We start from the raw sequence: 5464 nt of genomic DNA, 5'->3' as shown, positions 1-5464 counted from the left end.
GTCGAAGGTAAAGAAGTAGATATGACTCAGTGTCGATATTTTTTCTGTTATATTCAGTACACAGCACTAAACCACTCTAACCACTGACGTTTCCTAAACAATGTCAAGAAACTTCCATTGCTTAAAAAATTTTTTGTATTAACATTAAAAAGAGAGAATTTCCACTAGGAGACCACAGAGGACACATGTATCTAGTAGCCTAGTTAGGTGTGTGGTTGGGATGGTGAGAATATCATCTTTATGAAAGGTCAGTGATCACATGGGATTGTGTGTTTGAGGCACACTAAGAAAATTAGTTTTGTCAAAGAAGAGGGTTTCTGTAGAGCAATAGTGAAAAAGGGTGTGGGTAGAGGGCAGAATAGGGCTTAATTGTGGAAATCTGAGTGTAAGATTAGGGCATTTTTATATTCTACTTAGCAGAGAATAGTTACAACTTTATTTTTTATTTTTAAGACAGGCTCATTCTGTTATATAGGCTGGATTGCAGTGGTGCAATCACAGTTCACTACCACCTTGACCACCTGAGCTCAGGCGATCCTCCCACCTCAGCCTCCCAAATAGCTGGGACTACGTGTGTTTATTTTGTGTAGAGACAAGGTCTCACTCTGTTGCCCAGGCTGGTTTTGAACTCCTGGGCTCAAGTGATCCTCCCGTCTTGGCCTCCTAAAGTGTTGGGATTACAGGTGTCAGCCACCGCATCTGGTTGCTTTCAACCTTTGAGCAAGGGAATGACATAATGAAGTGTTGGGTCAATCTAGCTGCTAGATTCTAGCAGTATGGTGAAGTGGTTTTTGCAGAAACATGTTTAATAGTCATATCAAATAATTTAATGCCAAAATACTATTATGCTGATGTACCCATTTATTTAAAAATCACATATCTCTTAAAGTCTAGATTGATGGGAGGATGCAAATCAACAAGAAATCATTTTGAGATCATAAGGTTTGCTCTTCTCTTCCTGATAGTCATCTAGTCTGTTGCCCGTTGTGAGTCCATGAATTACTCGTTTTTTTTCTGAGTATTGGGTTGTCCTCATTTTCCTTTGTTTTGCCTTTGATACTCTCCCTTGGGTCCTGTTGGTCTAGTTCCTTGAAAAAATAATCATAGTCGGGGTAGAGGTCAGAGGTAAGAATGAATGAGACTCCATGAAGCCAAAACCAGAATCAACATTGGGATAAACTGTTCTAAGCTCCCTTTCCAAGAACACAGTTCACCTGAGTTATGATAGCATTTACCTTTTGGGTGTGAGGATATCATTTTGCCTTTGAAGTGTGTTTCATAATCCACTGATTGGACACATTGCTATATTGCTGTCACTATTTCTTTTTATTCAAGGGGAACTTAGAGTTAGGAAGGATAAATAACTTCGTCCAAATTATTTTGTTATGTTAGTCACAGAAGCATGTCATTTCACACTCCATGCCTCTCTAAGACCTGCTGTTTCTTCTAGAATGTACTCCTTCCCACCTTACTCCCATTCCATCTGCCAAAAATTCAGCCTTCTAAACCTTGTTCAGATATGCCTTTCCTGTGCAACCTTCCCTTCTCCCCGTGCCAGTTCTTTCTCCTCGCCCCACAAGGTAAATTGTACAAACCTCTGTAATGATGCACATGCGTTTACAGATATGCCTCCCTGTAGGACTATAGGGGTCTTCCATTTTGTGCTCCCAGCACCAGCATCTAGTACACAGTAGGTGCTTAATTAATGTCGGATACAAGGGGAGAGAATCTAAAGGCAAGGAGGGAAATTTTAAACCCTTACAAAATCTAAGCAAAAGATAAAGAGGCAGCACCTAAAACCACCCCCATTTGGATTAATTTTTTTTCTTTTTTTTGAGACGAGTCTCGCTCTGTCGCCCGGGCTGGAGTGCAGTGGCGCCATCTCAGCTCACTGCAAGCTCCGCCTCCCGGGTTCACGCCATTCTCCTGCCTCAGCCTCCCAAGTAGCTGGGACTACAGGCACCCGCCACCACACCTGGCTAATTTTTTGTATTTTTAGTAGAGACGGAGTTTCACTGTGTTAGCCAGGATGGTCTTGATCTCCTGACCTCGTGATCCACCCGCCTTGGCCTCCCAAAGTGCTGGGATTACAGGCGTGAGCCACTGCGCCCAGCCTAATTTTTTTTTCTTTAACATATTGGGGAAGGAGGCTTCTCAGCCCCCCCGCAGCCGTCAGGGGGTCGTCGTGGGGCCGCTTTCCCGGCTTCACCTCTGGGGCTCCCATGCAATCCCCCGCAGCCTCCCCGGACCCCCACACACACCGCGGCCGTGACCTCTCCCCACACCGCCCCGCAGCCCCTACGCTCTACATAGTGCGCATGCACTGTGCGCCTTGCTGCGTTTCCCAAGCTGATGCACCCTCTTCTTTACTCCTTTTTGTCCTTTTCTCACGTTTCCTTCGCCCAGGAACTTTGTTTTCCCCCTTAGAGGACGTCTGCCTTTCTGGCCACATCCTCCAGCCAGCGCCTCCTTGGAGAGCTGGCAGAGCCCCGCTGCGGCACCAGGAGGGGGCTTCTGAGCCCTGGGCTGCACTTCTCTTGCACGAGGCGTTTTCTCTCCAACTTCTCCAATGCGCAATCGGGCGATGAGGACTCAAGGAACGTTAGCACAATTTGGTTAGGGGGCGAGGAGGAGGTCTACCCTGGCAGGCAGTCCGGCTTTTCCAGCTGCTTCTAGCTCCTTGCAGACAAACCACTGGTCCCACAGGCTTAGGGTTGAATCCTGTAGGTGGATAGTCCTGGGGTCTCACACACAACCCATGCCAGAAGAATGTTTTTATTTTCTTATTTTTGCACACTTGTATTTTTTGGGGGATGGCGGGGACAGGGTCTTGCTCTGTTGCCCAGACTGGAGTGCAGTAGTGCTATCATAGCTCACTGCCACCTTGAACTTCTGGGCACATGTGATTTTCTTGCCTCAGCCTCCCAGGTAGCTGAGCCTACAGGTGTGCACCACCACTAGCAAGAACATTCTAGAAGAAACACCTGGCCCCCCTTTTTTTTTTGTAGAAACGTAGTACTCTTGCTGTGTTTGCCCAGGCTGTATGTTTGCCCAGACTGCCCAGGCAGTCACCTCTGTATTTTCTAATTTTTAAAAGTGTACATGTATTTCTTATGTGATAAAAACCATTAAATGCAAAAATATCTTCTTTGGTAGTAGGGTTCTTTGTGCAGCAGACTTGGCGGAAATCTCAAATATCTGTTGAAAGTGCATAAAAGAATGTGCACATCAACTTTATCCTGAATCTTGCCTCTTCTGAAGTTCTAACTCAAATGCAGCCTTCTCATAAAACATTTCCTTACATCCTCAATTACATAGGCCTACAAAGCCTTACCTGATTTGGCCATGCCCAGCCCATCCCATCCCTCACTGACCCCCTCACCTCCTGCTGTTCCTCATTCCAGAGGCTCTGAAACCTTGGCCTTTTCCTCCCTGTTGTTCCTGGCACACTGGAGAAAATCGATTAATATTTGTTGAATGAGCGAATGAATGTGACCTCTTCCTGGTTTGTATCATTTGGACAAAATCTGTTCTGTTCTATAATTAGGAATTTGTCCTATGTCCCCTACTGTTAAGCAACTTGAGCCCTCTTACACCCTGTGATATGACCCACGCGGTGCCTGGCACAATGCTTGATATGTAGTAACAGCAAATATTAACAATAATAGTAGGAAGAGTTGTTACTTGAGTGATTACTAGGGGCCAAGTACTGTATTAAACATTTATAAGTATTACCTCACTTATATATATAATGACCATGAAGATACCCAGATTATAGGAACGCATGCAGCCGTAAACGTAGCCTTCTATTCTTAGTGCTGCTTTACAGCGGAGGAAGCTGAGGCTTAGAGAAGTTAAGTAGCTCACCCAAGGTCACATTGCTAAGATGCGGCACTACAGGAAAATGCAATCCTAAATTATTTTCAGATCCATAGTTTTCAAAGTGTGGTCCAGGAACCACTGGGGTCCTCGAGACCCTTTCAGGAGGTCTGTAGGTGCAAAATCATTTTAATAATCATGCTAGGACATCGTTTGCCGTCTTCATTGTCGTGTGTGTGTATGGTGGTTTTCCCGAGGCTATGTGTTATGTGATATCAAGTCACCTTGAATGCAGAAGCAGAAAGGAGAATCCAGTTGTCTTCTATTAAGGCAGACTTTAAAGAGATTTTCAAAACTGTAAAATAATGCTAATCATTCCCCTTAATTTTTTAAAAAAATATATTTATTTTTAATAAAAGCATTTATGTCAACATGTAATATGTTCATAATTGTCATTTTTGAATAAATTAATAAATATTTAAAAATTTATCAGTTTCGATTTCTAATATGGTAAGTATCTATAGAGAGGAGCCCATATAAACAAAAACACTATGGGATTCTCGGTATCTTTCTGAGTGTTAAGGGGCCCTGAGACCAAAATGCTTGAGAATAGATGTATTAGATAATATTTGTTTCCTCGCAGCTCTAAAATTTAAAGGTTCTCAGCTCCTGGGGAAGTTTAGAGAATTTGTAACTGGTCTAAATTTTCAGTCTGCAGATCAGCTTGGAAAAGAGGGGCAGCCCTGGGGTCTGTCTCCATGCCTGGTCCTGACTGGTCTTGGCTATCTGGATTTATTCTGGTCTTAACTGCTCTGTGAACTTCTGGAAACTCCCATTCCTGTCCTGAGCTCACACATAGCTCCTAGGTAGACTCATTATTTCATTCCTTTATCCCCCATTCTGTTTTATGCTTATGTGGCATGTCAGATTTTACCTTGATCCTGGAGTAGACCTTTCTCCCAACTTTCTATACTGTCTTACAGAACAAAGGTTTGTTTTTGTTTTTGTTTTTCCAATATCCAAACACTTCCTGGATTCCGGATGAGCCCTGAATGGCTTATTTCCTGTTGCCATGGCATGTACAGAATTATAACATATATTATGTTCTAAATTATTTCTCATTGATTACCTCTGGGAAAAGGAACTGGGTGGCAGGAGAAAAGAAGTAGGAGGAAATCTTACCTCTTTTGGAATAGCTTTTGTTCCAGAAATTAAATTTAAAACTTTGCTCCAAGCAAAGCAAAATCAACAAACAAAACAACAAAAAGTAAACCATACACAAATATCTCCTGAAATGTGATTATGTCTACAACTTCCTTGTTTGGTGCGGCACTCCTTTCAGGAGAGGATCATTTTGCAGGGTGGATTCAGAAGTGGAAAGCATGTCATAGGTCACTGGACTGTGAAGAAGGAGGTGCAGTTTAGAATGGAGACTGCCTTTGGGAACTTCAGGTTTTGGAGTTTTCTTCCCCCTTCAGATATCTGAATCATAGTTTGCTGGAATAAACTAAGAATATGAATTGTCCTCTCTTTATGAACATTATTTTAAAATATCTTTGCCCAGGCGCAGTGGCTCACGCCTGTAATCCTAGCACTTTGGGAGGCCGAGGCAGGTGGATTGTCAGAGCTCAGGAGTTTGAGACCA

At 43.3% G+C, this 5464-nt stretch overlaps 1 long non-coding RNA gene across 1 annotated transcript; it reads right to left on the bottom strand.

Moving 5' to 3' along the window:
• Window positions 1–847: 847 nt before the first annotated feature.
• LOC105739326 lies at window positions 848–4878 on the bottom strand. Its single transcript, XR_001115233.2, has 3 exons — window positions 4754–4878; window positions 3868–3989; window positions 848–1088 (listed from the first exon to the last, which is right to left on the bottom strand). It is a non-coding gene; the product is annotated as an uncharacterized LOC105739326 (long non-coding RNA).
• Between the last annotated feature and the right edge of the window lie 586 nt (window positions 4879–5464).

The sequence above is a fragment of the Nomascus leucogenys genome, chromosome 2 (genome assembly GCF_006542625.1).
Source record: "Nomascus leucogenys isolate Asia chromosome 2, Asia_NLE_v1, whole genome shotgun sequence".
NCBI classification, from domain to species: Eukaryota; Metazoa; Chordata; class Mammalia; order Primates; family Hylobatidae; genus Nomascus; species Nomascus leucogenys.
Note: the sequence above shows the minus strand (reverse complement) of the source record. Positions and strands in the feature narration are given on the sequence as shown.